This window comes from Lingula anatina, chromosome 6, assembly GCF_051362555.1.
Source record: "Lingula anatina isolate TDL-2025a chromosome 6, LinAna3.0, whole genome shotgun sequence".
NCBI classification, from domain to species: domain Eukaryota; kingdom Metazoa; phylum Brachiopoda; class Lingulata; order Lingulida; family Lingulidae; genus Lingula; species Lingula anatina.
Genome location: NC_141772.1, coordinates 5,826,328 through 5,840,249, shown reverse-complemented (window position 1 = coordinate 5,840,249; position 13,922 = coordinate 5,826,328). Strand labels below are relative to the sequence as shown.

At 34.8% G+C, this 13,922-nt stretch overlaps 1 long non-coding RNA gene across 1 annotated transcript; it reads right to left on the bottom strand.

Annotated features, from left to right (window-relative positions):
- Nucleotides 1–5,109: 5,109 nt before the first annotated feature.
- LOC147761048 (uncharacterized) lies at nucleotides 5,110–12,127 on the bottom strand. The gene is made up of 2 exons (XR_015335158.1): nucleotides 11,998–12,127; nucleotides 5,110–5,428 (listed from the first exon to the last, which is right to left on the bottom strand). It is a non-coding gene; the product is annotated as an uncharacterized LOC147761048 (long non-coding RNA).
- Nucleotides 12,128–13,922: the final 1,795 nt, after the last annotated feature.

The window sequence follows — 13,922 nt, the reverse complement described above, 5'->3', positions numbered from 1 at the left end:
TCACACTCTTCACATACCTTGGTGTTTTACATAGGCCTGTTCACAACTGACCTAACTAATTGAACCAGAGGGAAAAAACTAAATGACATCACTTGATACCCAGCCTGCCTTAAGGCTCTTGGCATGTCTTCAACTGTGAACCCAATATTGAGCAGTCTGATTTTCTAATATATGATATCAGATGACTTCAGAAAGAATAGAAATGTGAAAGAACCCATTCATATCAGTGGCACTGCAGTAAAGCAAGTAGCCAATTTTAGACTGCTGGGGGTAGAATTCAATAGCTCACTTACATGGAAGGACCACATAGACAAACAGTTAAAAAAAGCGAGGCAAAGGGTATATTTTTTAAGAAAGTTGAAGGATTTTACTTCAAATGAAATGATTTTAGCAAACTTTTACAAATGCGTTATAGAAAGTATATTAACATTTGCAATCATAGTATGGTATGGGCGGGCCACTGTAGAAGAACGCAAGCGTCTAGATATGGTCACATCAACGTGCGGCAAAATCATCTCTAGGTGCCATCTATACTAATAGATCAGTAACAAAAACAGAGAAAATCATGTCTGACTATACCCACCCCGCACATAGGCTTTTTAAATTTTTACCGAGCAACTGCAGGCTTTTAACTTTTAAGGGATCTAAAAGGTTTTTAAAGAGTTTTTACCCATCTGCTGTGTCTTATTTTAACAACAAAAATGGAAATTTATAATTTATTTATTTATAATTTGTAACCCGAATAGCAGTCCAATTTCCGTTTTATATGAATTTTATATTTATATATTAATGGCTGAATAAACTCTTATCTTATCTTATCTGGTTTGTTTCTGGTTTGAGTTGTTTCAGCTATGAACATGACTCCCGAGAAGCACTTAGAGAGCCAGCACCTGCAGAGTGTTAAATAACATTGTTCTTAATGCAAGCTTTAATACCATCTCAAACAATAAAGAGTAACGGTTATAAAAACTATTTTATTATGGAAATGTAGCTCTGTCATGCCCAGATCAATTTCTTACACTAAAATTCCCATAAACTTACTGCGGTCTCCATTAAATTAAAGTAACACTAGATAGTAGTCCATGGAAATTGCATACTAGTACATAGATCGTATTTTCATTGGGACAAATTTAGACTTGAAACGGACTAACTGGTTTTCTCAACAGATCAAGGGACATCTGTCTATAGGCTCTGGTTTGTTATTCCCATATAAAGCAGAAATATAGGTCAGGCACTGTTGTCAGCTTGTCCAAGTTGATTCTGATGTGAATATATCGTGGATAGATCCAGCTCTGCAGGGACTCTTGCTGACTGCAATCAGCATAATTAATTGACACTCTTCCTGGCGTTAGAATGCAGAAAGCCGGTGATTATACAAGTGTACTTTGGAAACAAGAGGAGGTATTCATTTGATTGCATTTAGCGAGAGTCACATAGAGTTGGGTAGATCCAGGTAGACCAATTAAATGGTTTCTAATGGAATTGGGTAGTATTTAATACCCCACTGTGAAAAACCATTTGACACAACCTACATTAATGTTGTAATGATAACAATATTAGGATATGTGTTCTTGTACTTTTGTCAGTCCATTTCTGGTCTAAGCTAGTTCTGGTGTGAATGCAACACAAAAGATAAACATAGTTTTAAGACGTGGCTGTTGAAAAACATTTAACCTGCATTGATGTTGTAATGAAAAACAATATTATGACATGTTTTTGCAGTTTTTATCCTTTTGGTCAGTTAATGTCAATGATGCGTCTATTTCTGGTCTAATTTATTTCTGATGTGAATGTAACACAATAGACCAACCCAATTTCAAGAGGTGGCCATTATGTTTTATGGTCAGATGTGAAAAACATTGGCCTACTACCTGTATTGAAGCTGTAGTGACAACAAGATCATAGGATATTTTTGATTGTGCATGGTTTGAAATTTGTGTAACTATATACAGCCTGCATATTTTGGCCTGTCTGACAAAGTGTGCGGAAGTACAAGGTTGCATATTTGATTGATCTTCAGCTTGGTAAGTTGGTATGTGTAGGAAATTATAGCTAATCATTTTGTGACTGTAATATTAGTTTTACAAGGTAGCAAATTATAGATTTGTAGAGTAGAAATGTAATAGAACGTCTTTTCTTGTCACTGCCAATTAAGGAGAAAACATTCTTTCTCCATAAAACTGGTATGAGAATCCTCCCTCCTGTATAAAAAGAATTTTTTTTTTTTTTTTTTTTTTTTTTTTTTTTTGCTGAATTTTATATGAAATGTCCAATAAGTGATTTATTTAGGGGAATGGATCAGGATTGTCCTTTATTAGCATTTTCTTCTCTCATTCCTGATAAAAGTATAACAACAAAGAATATTTGAAATGGTGCATTATACTGGTATACATAATACAGTGTGTTTTTACAGATGCATCAGATGAGCCACGGGGTCAATTCCATCTTTATAGGCCAAGAAGAGGTGCCTCTTGACCGTACATGTATATTATGATTCTGGTGGATGGCGGTACAGTAAGTGTAAAATTTAATTGACGTTGGTCTCCAATTTTGTATTAGCAGCTTATATATTCTTTTGCATGCGGCTCAAATGTGTTGTCTATTAAAAGAAGTGCTTTCACTAATCCTGCTTAATAGTGCCATTTTGTGTTAAGTGAAAATGCAAATACTTGTAAGTGTTCACTTGTCTCGTGCCAGAAGTGGTATGCCAGTAATTGGTTTTTAAATCTTGGATAGAACTAATTTTATATTTGAAACTTGATAGTTTTTGTTTAAGAACATAGCAGAGGATGTCTGACAAATTTTCCCTTTTATTTGGTTTTGTCTTATTTATTTATGTATCATTATACATAATTTTGCTAAATTGCCTTGAACAGTTTCATATATCAAATTGACTTTAAAAAATATTGATTTAAAGGGTTTATGACAAGGTACATATAAGATATCCACTGAATTCATCCTTGGTATATTTATGTGCTGGCCATTATTAACTTACTTTTCACCATGCCTTGTTAAATTGACCAGAAAAATCAATCCTTCCCACATTTTATCAACCAGATTTGATCATTCTAGCAATTGAAAAACTAATACTGTGTAAAATACATTGTAACATAAATCAAGCAAATATGCTTTCATTTGTGCATCTTGGAGAGAAATCTACCACAATTGTCATCTAATGTACAATCTTTTGGCTCATTAGATAGAAAACAAGACAGCAGGGCTGTGAAAAAAAAAATGAGACAAATTATATTGATGATAATTGTAATTTAGTTTGGGGCTTAATGACTCCACTTGGCTATTAAATCAGGAAGAATATTAAAGACAATCAATAAGCCGTAACATAGCACGTGTAATGGATAACAAACTGGGGGATTGTGAAATAGATGAGACCTTAATACGCAAGGCCTACAATAATAAATCAGTAGTTTTGTACAAAATTAAAAGATAAACAATTTTTTATCTGCGCCACCAGAAAAAAAGGATAGTTTGAAAGGTATTTAAAAATAAAGTGGGTTCATCGCAGAAGATGAAATTTCCAGAGTAACCAGATATGATAAAATTGAACAAATAAAGTTATAAAAAATAAGGAGTTCAAAATTTGTAAGAAATTACATTAGTCTGTATGTCCCTTGTGCACATCCCTCTCTAATAGGAAGCTGAAAAAATCTTCAGGAATTGATTGTTTCTGCTAGTTTCATTACTCCTGAATTTGCCAGGATTCTCACTGGGAAAAAGGATAACTTGTCTGGAAGACGTGGATAAAAACAGAAAAAACATTTCTGTAAGACAAGTCAATTGGTTCAAAGACCATTTTTGTCCTGTGTAAAGGCAGATTGCACCTGACTTGCTCAAAAATACAATGTAGCACCTTTTTTCAGATTTTATAACTCGAAAGATAATTCGAGTAGAAGAAATGAATATTATGTACTTGCTACAATAAATCTGAATTCTTAAGATTAAATTGAATTAGTTACTAGGTGGGTTATAACTTAAGTTTAGCACTGGAGATGATAGGTGAAGTGCTGTACTATTCATATAAATGTAATATTCAGCAGGGGTCTAAATCATGTTCATTATTGTTCAGTGTGACAGCTTTTAATCCTTTTACAGCTGGGCATACTTCAGCCCTTGTTGACAAAGATTTCACAGTTCTGAGACTCAACAACCCAAAATCTCTCTCTCCTTCTTAAACACCAGATGATTTTGTTTGCATCCAATTTTTGTCTTCCAGCACATTTTAATGCTTGATAAATGAATCAATTAATTAAAAAAAGTAGACCCAGTCAAATTTTGCTTTAAAAATTTATCCTAGAGTTGCTACCATGCAAGTACCGGTACAATTGAAAACCTTGAAGTTAAGTTTATTGTGACTAGAATTTAAAAAAATTCTTACTCGTTGTCTCTTAAGGCTCATTTCCAATGAAACACTTGTTCTTCGTAGATTGATCCAATTCTGCACGGACTATCGCAGAATGCAATCAGATTGTCAGATTAACATGCACTGAGCAGAATACAGAAAAGCTGGTGATTACAGGGGCACACTGAAAACAAGAAGGCATGCTAAATGTTAATCTGATTGCATTCAGTAAAAGCTTCCATGGAGATGGAATGATGTAGGTAGAATGATAGTTTCATTGTGAATGAGCTCTAAGTTTTTATCCACGGTGCAACATGTTCTACCTGGGCTCAAAATCAAGATCAAAGGACAAAGTTTTATAACCATCTCAGAACTTGATTTATGTATTTATGTAATTATGTAATTATCACTTATGCAATACATGTATGTATGACTTTTAAGATTTGCAAAAAAACGCAATATAGAGAGATATATGTTTTATCTGTGCAGTAACATTCATGTAGTCAAAATATTTCATAAATATTTGAAAGCATTGTTGACCACTGTTCACCTGAAGTGAAATGCATAAATGTCCTTTGATCAAAACTTTGAATAAATGATATTATGCTAATTTTTTCAGTTTGTTTTTCAAGGTGTGCCATGGATTTTAAATCATTCTGAAAAGCCAGAAGGATACCACAGAAAATCTGTCTTCCCTGGAGTTATAAACGTGTAAGCATCAAGGTAGGCATGTTGTACAGACACCTCTTCCAGTCTTTTGTTGGCATTTATGATCCACTGAAGACATTTTGTTTGATCTTTGTTAATTCAAATCTGCATAATGCTTATTTTTTTCAGGAGAAAGTTTTACAGAATTTTTATGGTTATCATTAAAGTCTTCTCTCCCTCATCCATTGTTGCAGAATGGTTCATTGTATTGCTTAATTGTCAACTTCAGCTTGTAGAGAAGTTCCTCCTTTTTCGTAAGAGAGTTACATAAACATATGGTTGCTTGCTTGTTTTTGTCCACTCTGTATGAAATATTCGAATATTCCTATTTTAGCATTCTCTGATACCATCCATGATGTACTCCTATAGATGCAAAGCAAAGGAAATAAATATGAAACTTTTCACAAATTAGGATATATAGAATTACTTATCAGTACACATCCTAATAATTAACACTGTACATGAAAGAATTAATGTCAACTTAAAAGGGTGACAGATGAGCCTCTATATGGTAAACTACAGGGTATCATGCCATGTAAAAGGTGTTTGGACATCACATCAAAGGGTGAAATAAAAATGAATATGGGACATGAAATATGATTTGTATCAATTTGAAGCACAATTACACCAAAATATTTTTACAAATGTGTTGGTGATTATTTTGTTTTTACTGATGCAGGTGTGGGGCAAATAAAGCCAAAAATAAATACCTTGATGTATGAGATCACAGAGAGAGAGAGAGAGATGGCAATGTGATCTGTATGGATTGAATGAATGCATGGTGGAGAGAGAGAAATATCAAATCGGGTGGAATGTGGGGAGAGAGAGGAAGGTGTAGAGGTAAAGATTACAGGCCCATAGCCAGCAATTTCAAAAGGGGGGTTCTTTTTCTTAAAAAGTGGACCTTTTCCCATAAAAACTTCATGTACCTAGATCAAATTTTACCCAGAGTGGACCTTTTCCCAGCAAAAGGGGTGGTTCTTTCTAACCCCCCAAACCCCCCTGGCTATGGGCCTGGATTAGAATGTGCATAGCAGGAAGGATAGGTGTCTGTCACTGCACCAGTGGACATATTGATGGAGGATGGGAATGTATACAAGTACATCAATATGTCCACTGCACCAGTGGACATATTGATGTACTTGTATACATTCCCATCCTCCATGACAGTCGCATGTCTGGCAACAGTTAACTCAAATTAACACCGAAATGCCTTGATGTGGTCACCTTGGTGTGGATACCTTGGTGTGGTCACCCCTCTGATGGTCATTTCCTGCACTTGTTGCTTTCTTCACCTGGCATAGAAGTCCAAGAAATGAAGTGCAGTTTATCTTATATGTTTGAGTTGAAGTCTAAAATTTGTTAAGGTAGGCTGCTAAAAACCTTAGGAACATTTAGCTTATTTATTTATCTGAAAAAAAAAATTAATGAAAGCAGTTGGGTTAGTATCAAGAAGCCTGTTTTTCCGGGTGATTGGAAATAATAAACCCTGTAAAAATAAGATTTTGGAAAATGTGGGGCGAAGCAAGTTTGCAGGTAATCTTATGCATGGTATGCCTGGTGCCACCAAGCCCAGTGAATTTGTTCTATCAGTGTATGTATAACTGAAAAGTAAACATGGCCTTTCCTTCTAAGAACTCAAAAATCATTTAAGTGTTTTATTTCTCAACAAATTAACAAAAACAAATTAGCCTTCATTATTTTTAATGGAATAAGGATTAAATTGGTATAGGTTCGCATCCAAGATGGTGCTGGACCTTTTTGTGTTTTCTGTTGAAGTAAACAAATAACTGCAGAAGACAACGCACAATTACAGTTGGATAGGATGAACAATTTTAAAATACAGGAATGAGTACTGTAATTACTCACTAAATTTGAATGGAATTTATTATTTGTAGACCTATATTCAATTGTTTTGTAAAAAGCATAAAAGATGACTAAGAAATGTGGAAATTGAGTTCAGTTTATGTCAGAATTTATGTTTTCATTGAACTAAAATTTTGAACCTTGTTTTTTCTTTAATTTTGTTGTAGACAAAGTGTTTGAAATATGCGAATCATGAAATATGTGAATCACAACAGTACTTGTGGCGTTGGACTGAATGCACCCCAACACCCCAAACTCCAACTGTGTGAACTGTGAAGAAAATTTTTATAACTCCCTAAAACTAAAATTTGATATTAAACCGGTGAGTGCTTTAAAAGCTTAAAAGCTTTTGTAAACCAGGCATATTAAGCAAGAAATCTCCATTCTCCTCAAGGACCAGTGCTATGCATATCAGAGAGCAACACTGCAGTGTAATTAGATTACCCACATGGTTGTACATGTAGGCACACTGGTATATTGCCCTAATTGGCTTGGACAAGAACTCTTGGTTTGGTTCGTGATTTGTCCTTGGCAGAATCAACGTGTTCTTGTATATTGGTTACAAAGCATTGGCAATTGGCATTGTAAAGCTGACCAGTGGCAATATTCAAATGAAGAATATGAATTTATAGTAAGTGATGTTATGCATAGGCACTTCTGTTTCAGATTTTTAAAGGTATGTGGATTGATTAATTTTGTTCTTTTCTTGGTTTAAATGACATAATAAAGGATATCTCTTTTTATGGTGAAATGGGCTTATATGGGCAGCTAGGCTGGGGGTATTCAAAAGAATTGCAATTTTGGCAGGAAAAAGTCGTCCATACACAGAATCAAAATATGATCTGGTTTCTTTGCCATTTCTCAAATTAAATCCTTTTTATTGAATGTTAGTGGACTTACGGGATAATAAAGGTCCATATTTTTTAGAAAAGAACCCCCCTTTAAAGTTGCTGGCCATGGGCTTATAAAAGGATTGAGATTAATTTTTAAAAAGTTGTTTTATCGTAGGAGTACACCTACTCCCAGTGCCCTGTGCCAAGATATATCAAATCAAGTGCATTCCAGGAGATGTAGCCTGAACAGAAAGTCGATAGATTATTCCATATTGTAGTAACAAAATGGAAAAGTTAAGTTCATTATTGCCACCACTGTAAGCAGCTTTCCTATAATCTGACAGAAATCAAACCTAATTCATATACAAAGAGAGACACAAGTGTCTATTAAGTTTGCTGTATTTTTCAGGGCATTCACACCCATCTTAACTCAATCCATCAATGGACAAGTCCAGAAATCAATTTTTAAGTAAAAAAAAAAAAGGGTATCAGGTTTGAAAACGTGAAAATTGTATTGAGGCAATTTCCATCATTGTTCCCCTATTTTCTCATGGTGTGCACACTATTAACTAAAATAATTGGAACTATTTCTAAGCAAATAAAGCGAGATAAAAAAGATCCATCTCAAAGAGAGAATTAATCTTCAAGAAAATTGACTTTTTATTCTCCATGAAGCTGGTTACAATGGTCTCCCTCAAGGCTGGAGATTTTACTCAAGAGGCAAAGAAAATCGATTAAAATAAGAACATAAGAAGCCAACAAAGCAGACAATTTGTGAATATTGATATTGGTAATGAGAAACAACACTGATGGGAGGAAAAATTGTCCTTTAAGGAATGAAACCATCTTTTTATATGAAAGGAAACATTACAAAAGAAAGGAATGGAATAATTTCATGTATATCAAAGCTGGGGAGGTGTTCTGTGAGAATGGGGCAAAGCAGTTTCTACAGGTAGAAAGGCATCAAATATTTTTGGTCTTTTATTTATTTACTTTATTATTATTATTATTATTATTATTATTATTATTATTTCAGCACTGCTATAAAAAAGTCGAGTAATATTGAATTATGACGTTTTAAAATACTTATTATTGAATTCTTTTCGCTAGAAATCAATGATTATATTCTTAAGGGAATATTTTGTATTTTGAAATGCCTAGTAATGCTGCTTATACTAGTATATTCTGTGATATATATAACACTTGTATGGACTAGGGCCATGCAATCATTTAGTCTTCCAGGGTGACTAACACTTCTTCAGAGTTGTTTCAGAAGTCAAAATACCCCATTTTGAATGTCCCTTGCAATGTTACATTAAGGTCATCTTCAGAAATAACTAGAGGAGCTTTTCAAACTGTTAGACTAAAAAATTTTACGTCTATCTTTGATATGTCCCCATCCTCCCAAATGTATTCTCACATCTGTTCTCACCTATAATAAATGAGGACACCTAATGAAGCCCCACCCCTCAGAATCCTTTTGTCATCTTCCTTTATCTACCTTGCTCATCACCTTGAGCAATAGATAAGCAAACCAGTTTACTCTTAAGGTTGGTTTACAATAACAATGGCTGTATTCTCAGAGCTTTTAGATCGATCTATCCCTGCGGGGAGTCTCACTAGATTACTGTCAGATAATCCGGCTTAAATGTCCGTCCCGCCTACTACAAGCTGTAAGGGGGTAATTAACTTTCGTGTCCGCTTGGCTGACAGCTATTTAGCATGAACCCCCAGGGAGTTAGGTCGATCTAAAGTAGATCGATCTAATCTCTGGAAATGGGGTCAATGAGTTAATTCTCAAAAACAAAATGTTGTTGAGTCAGCTCAGCCCAGGAAACACTTGTACAGATCATTTAGTAGGAGGCCCATCCTCCCCTACCCCTAACCCCCATGGCAGCACAGGAAGAGGGCATTTCCCTTAGCCGTGAGAGGGGTAATTATTAGGGGTTAATTAGATACAGGACACTGTTAAGATCTAAAGATAATTGTAGGCCCACCCTCTTCTGTTACCTCTCCGTACAGGTTAATTAAAGCTCACACATAATAAGAATCACTGAGCTGTGTCAGCTATAGAGTTTGTGTGTGTGTGTGCCTGATTCCTGGTGTGGGCTTTTTGTGACAATTTGTCCAGTCTTAAGGCAGGAGTGTGACACCTGTAGTAACATTTTGAGGTAAGTTGCTGAAAGGAATTTTATTTATAATCATTCATTGATAGATTTGTCAATTTTTTTTTTTCTTTTTTTTTTTTTTTTTTTTTTTTTTTTTTTTTTTTTTTTTTTTTTTTTTTTGAGATTGTGTGGCTCAGTTCATATTTGATACTGGCATCAAATTTGTGCAGTTGACAATTATAGCACCAGAAAAAGACTGGTTGCTTTGTTACAAGGTGTCTGTATTTATAAGTAAAGATATATAGATAGAACTGTATATACTGGTAATGTAGATTAGTAATTTTTACTTTTGTGTCCTGTTTGTCAGTGCAGTTCTCTGTATCTTCTGCCATATTGAAAATAGTTAATAGTCAAGTAAAAGAAAGAACCAATATAAAAATAATGAGAGACCTGGGTGAAAGCTGGCCAAATGGTTTACAATGTACATGATATATTACAATAGTATCCCCAAGTGATTTTTTCTATGAAGTGAACATTAATTCATTTCTCAGTTCCTAGTGAAGAGATAAAAAAAGTTTGGGATATGCAGCAGGAGCTCACATTAGTGATAAGAAAATCAGACATGCTAAAACTCCATATTCAGATCTTCTCCAAATGAAATTGAGCAGAACTGTAATGATTAATCACTTAATCCAGTGTATGACACTTTTCCTAAATTATATTTGTTGATAATAATCTTGTGAGTCAAAGTTTAACAAAGATGACTTATACAATTCTAAGATTGTCTCTAGTGGTTCTGGATAATGATCAACGTACAAAGTATTGCAATCAGATTTTTGCACAGTAAGTGCCTTGAAGTCAATAAAATATGTGTGAAGAAAGTCTATTATCATATTAAAAAAGATGTATTGAGTACCACTTATTTCAGCTTGTGGAATACAAAGGTGTGAAATAGCCTTAAGCCCAAGGGGCCAGAAGTGAATAGTTCATTCATTATGGATAACCACTGCCTGAGGTGGTTTGGTAAGTCCATGGCCATGACCACTTAAAAAAGGTCAGAAGTGGAAGGATGGTTGTGGGTGGGTGGGCTCTAAGAGAAATTTAAATGTTCTGGTCTAGGATAGCCTAGGGAAGAGGTTTATTCAACAAAGGCTGTTACTAATTTGAACAAGGATCTTTGCCATTAAAATTTTTCATTATTTGTAAGTAGTAAGATAGGTTCGTGATTAAGATGATGGCAGATCAATTTTCCACACGAAACCCCCATTATAATTGCTGCATGGCTAAAATACTTTCCATAAACCTACAAAGTTGCTATACAAGCTATAAGCGTGTATGAAAATCAAGAGTTTTTAGTTTCACTGGGAAAGATTCTAGTGTATCACAACACACACGCAAGAAAAAAATGACAGACATTAGCACTGAACTGAGAGGTTGACCAGGTCCTGAGTTTGTGAATGTGTTTCTTTGAGATTGTGACATGATGTGACTTGAGGTCATTGTGGTAGAGAAGAGATAGGGGGCTGTTCAACAAAACTGGACATTTAAAAAAAAAGAAGCCCTTAAACCTGATGCCTGATAGCAACCATGAACTAACTACCTTGTATTTGTGTTAAGTAGTCTGCATAATGAGCAGGCTGATTAATGAATTTCAATTGGCACTCATACATCACTTAGACATTTAATTGCAATCAAAATGTGTTCTTGCCTGCCATGCCCCAAAATCAGTTTTAGTTGATATGGAGCTTAATGTCCTCATAGTGGTAAATGTTGTTATAAATAACATGATAAGAAATGTGAAGAAATTCTGGCACAGTGATGTTGGCACTTACATTCCATTGCACCCGAAATGCAGTGTTGGTGATTTTGTCATCATGATTGTGCCCTGTTGTGTTCAGAGTTAAGATAATTGCGTTAGAGAAGATTGTGTAATGGGAGGAGAAATCTGACAAAGTTGCTCAGTTTAAACACGAGAGACTGAGCAGGCCTGCTTGTGGGATGTTCTGCCAAATTAACTTTCAGTTGTGAATGTAAACAGACCAGGTTCTTGAATTTGTAGTGTAGTAAATGCAATAAGGATCACTGTGGATTACCTGTATAGATTTCATGGTGGGGTTTCTCTTACCTTTTTAAACTCGCCCATGCTTCCCGTACTTTCTGCACTAAAGTCCACTGGATCCTCCTGATGTCTTAGCAACTTCGGCTGCAGACTAAGAGAAGGAGATATCTGTAAATAATTCAAGGCTTAGTTTAAGGCAGTGATAAGGGCAAGTTATTCTCTAGTTATCTGTTGAAGTAACTTGAACAATGTGATCCCAACCATTTTACAAGGAGGTGAGTAAAATCAGATACTGTCTGGAATTATTCCAGTATATATGTGTTTTGCATATGAAGTGATTTGGAATAGTTCTGGATGAAAGAGTTTTGGCAATATTTTGTTATTGTCTTGGATATTGTTAATATAAAATAAATGCTTTCTGTGCAGATATGTCTTCGTAGATTGGGAGGAAATACATCAATGGGAATCTTTATTTTCATTTGATATTTTATCACTCGCTTCCCACATTTTTCATTTCCTCATTTAAGTGCAAAAATGTCCACGTCTGGCCTTGTTACATAAAATGCCCCCTTTCTAATTCTAATCTTTCCTGTCATCTGACAGCAACATTTACCCTTCTGGTCTAGAGATTTCATCTAGATCTCCATAAACATTCTTCCTGACTGGTATAATTGGCATTGATTCTTGTCATTTTATTGAAGCCAGATTCTAGTCTCTGATGAATCAGTATGTCAGAAAACCCTTGAAATTTATTTCAAAGGGAAATCTATTAAATCACAATTTTCCTCCACAATTTTTTCAGTTAGTTGATGGTCATGAGGAATTTGGGGAAATTTCACATTTTTTGAACATTTGTTTCAGGGGACTTATAATGGAAAGGCCATTACAAATTCAAGGTTCTGAAATATTTATTGTAGAGGAATATTGCCTAAATCAAATGTTCCCTGCACAGAGAGTTTGGTTATTACTATTGATTGACCAAAGGTTACAATTATTTCCAACAGAAAAACAATTGGATAATTGTGAAAGATATTTAATGGCCCTGGGAAAGGGGTGTGGCTGCATCACTGAAGATGAAATAATTTCAGTGTAATTTTGCCTTGTAATATATTTAATATCTCAAGTGAATTCAGTAGGATTGTTTGGTACTAGGATCCAACTTACCTTGTAATTATGTTGAATCCTAGTTTTGTAGAAGTAGAGCCCTTGACATTTGTATATAGTATTTATGCATTGATTCTTGCCATAAACCCACTGTGTTTGTTGAAATGTATGTTTTTGGATAATCTGTGAAAGTTTATGTTTTTGCCATGCATGTTTGAAAGAAGGAGAAAGGGTTGAAGTAGAGTATGATATAATCCCAGATTCTTATTAATTGCTGTAGCCAGCGAGTCAGCAGGAAGGGTTTATTCTGGCAGGTGCTTGCTTTTGTAGACAATTTGGAAAATATACAGTGTGGAAAGTTTGTCACTACTGGGAGGATTAATAAGTCTAAGGCAATTAGCAGCAGATGTTTCTGATGTGATCAGATAATTTGCTTATCATTTTGTACTGGATCCCTGCTGCTTAATTTGTGGTGCTTGTTGTAAACAGATTTGGTCGTGTTTTTCCTATTTTTGCCCCAATTCTTTAAGCCCCTTCGGTGAGATGCTGGAACATTTGAAAATGCCAGTCAAAACGAAGTGGAAACAGTTAAGAATGTTTGACCAGGTGCTCAAAATTATCACTATAGAATCTAAGAACAAGTTGCTTCATGGAAGAAGTAATTTTATCCTTTATGTAATGGAAAACTGTTTCATAGATATTAAATTTTAACATACTCACAGTTTGACAAATAATATTGATTTTCAACAAAAAATTTGTGGTGCATAAAAACTTCTTATTCATTTATTATCATTTTGTATTTCAAGGGGGGGAGGGGGGATTGCAACTCGCAGAGTTGACAGAGAAGATGGGTCTGCAGTTTATCTCACAGCATGTTGTAAAGAAAA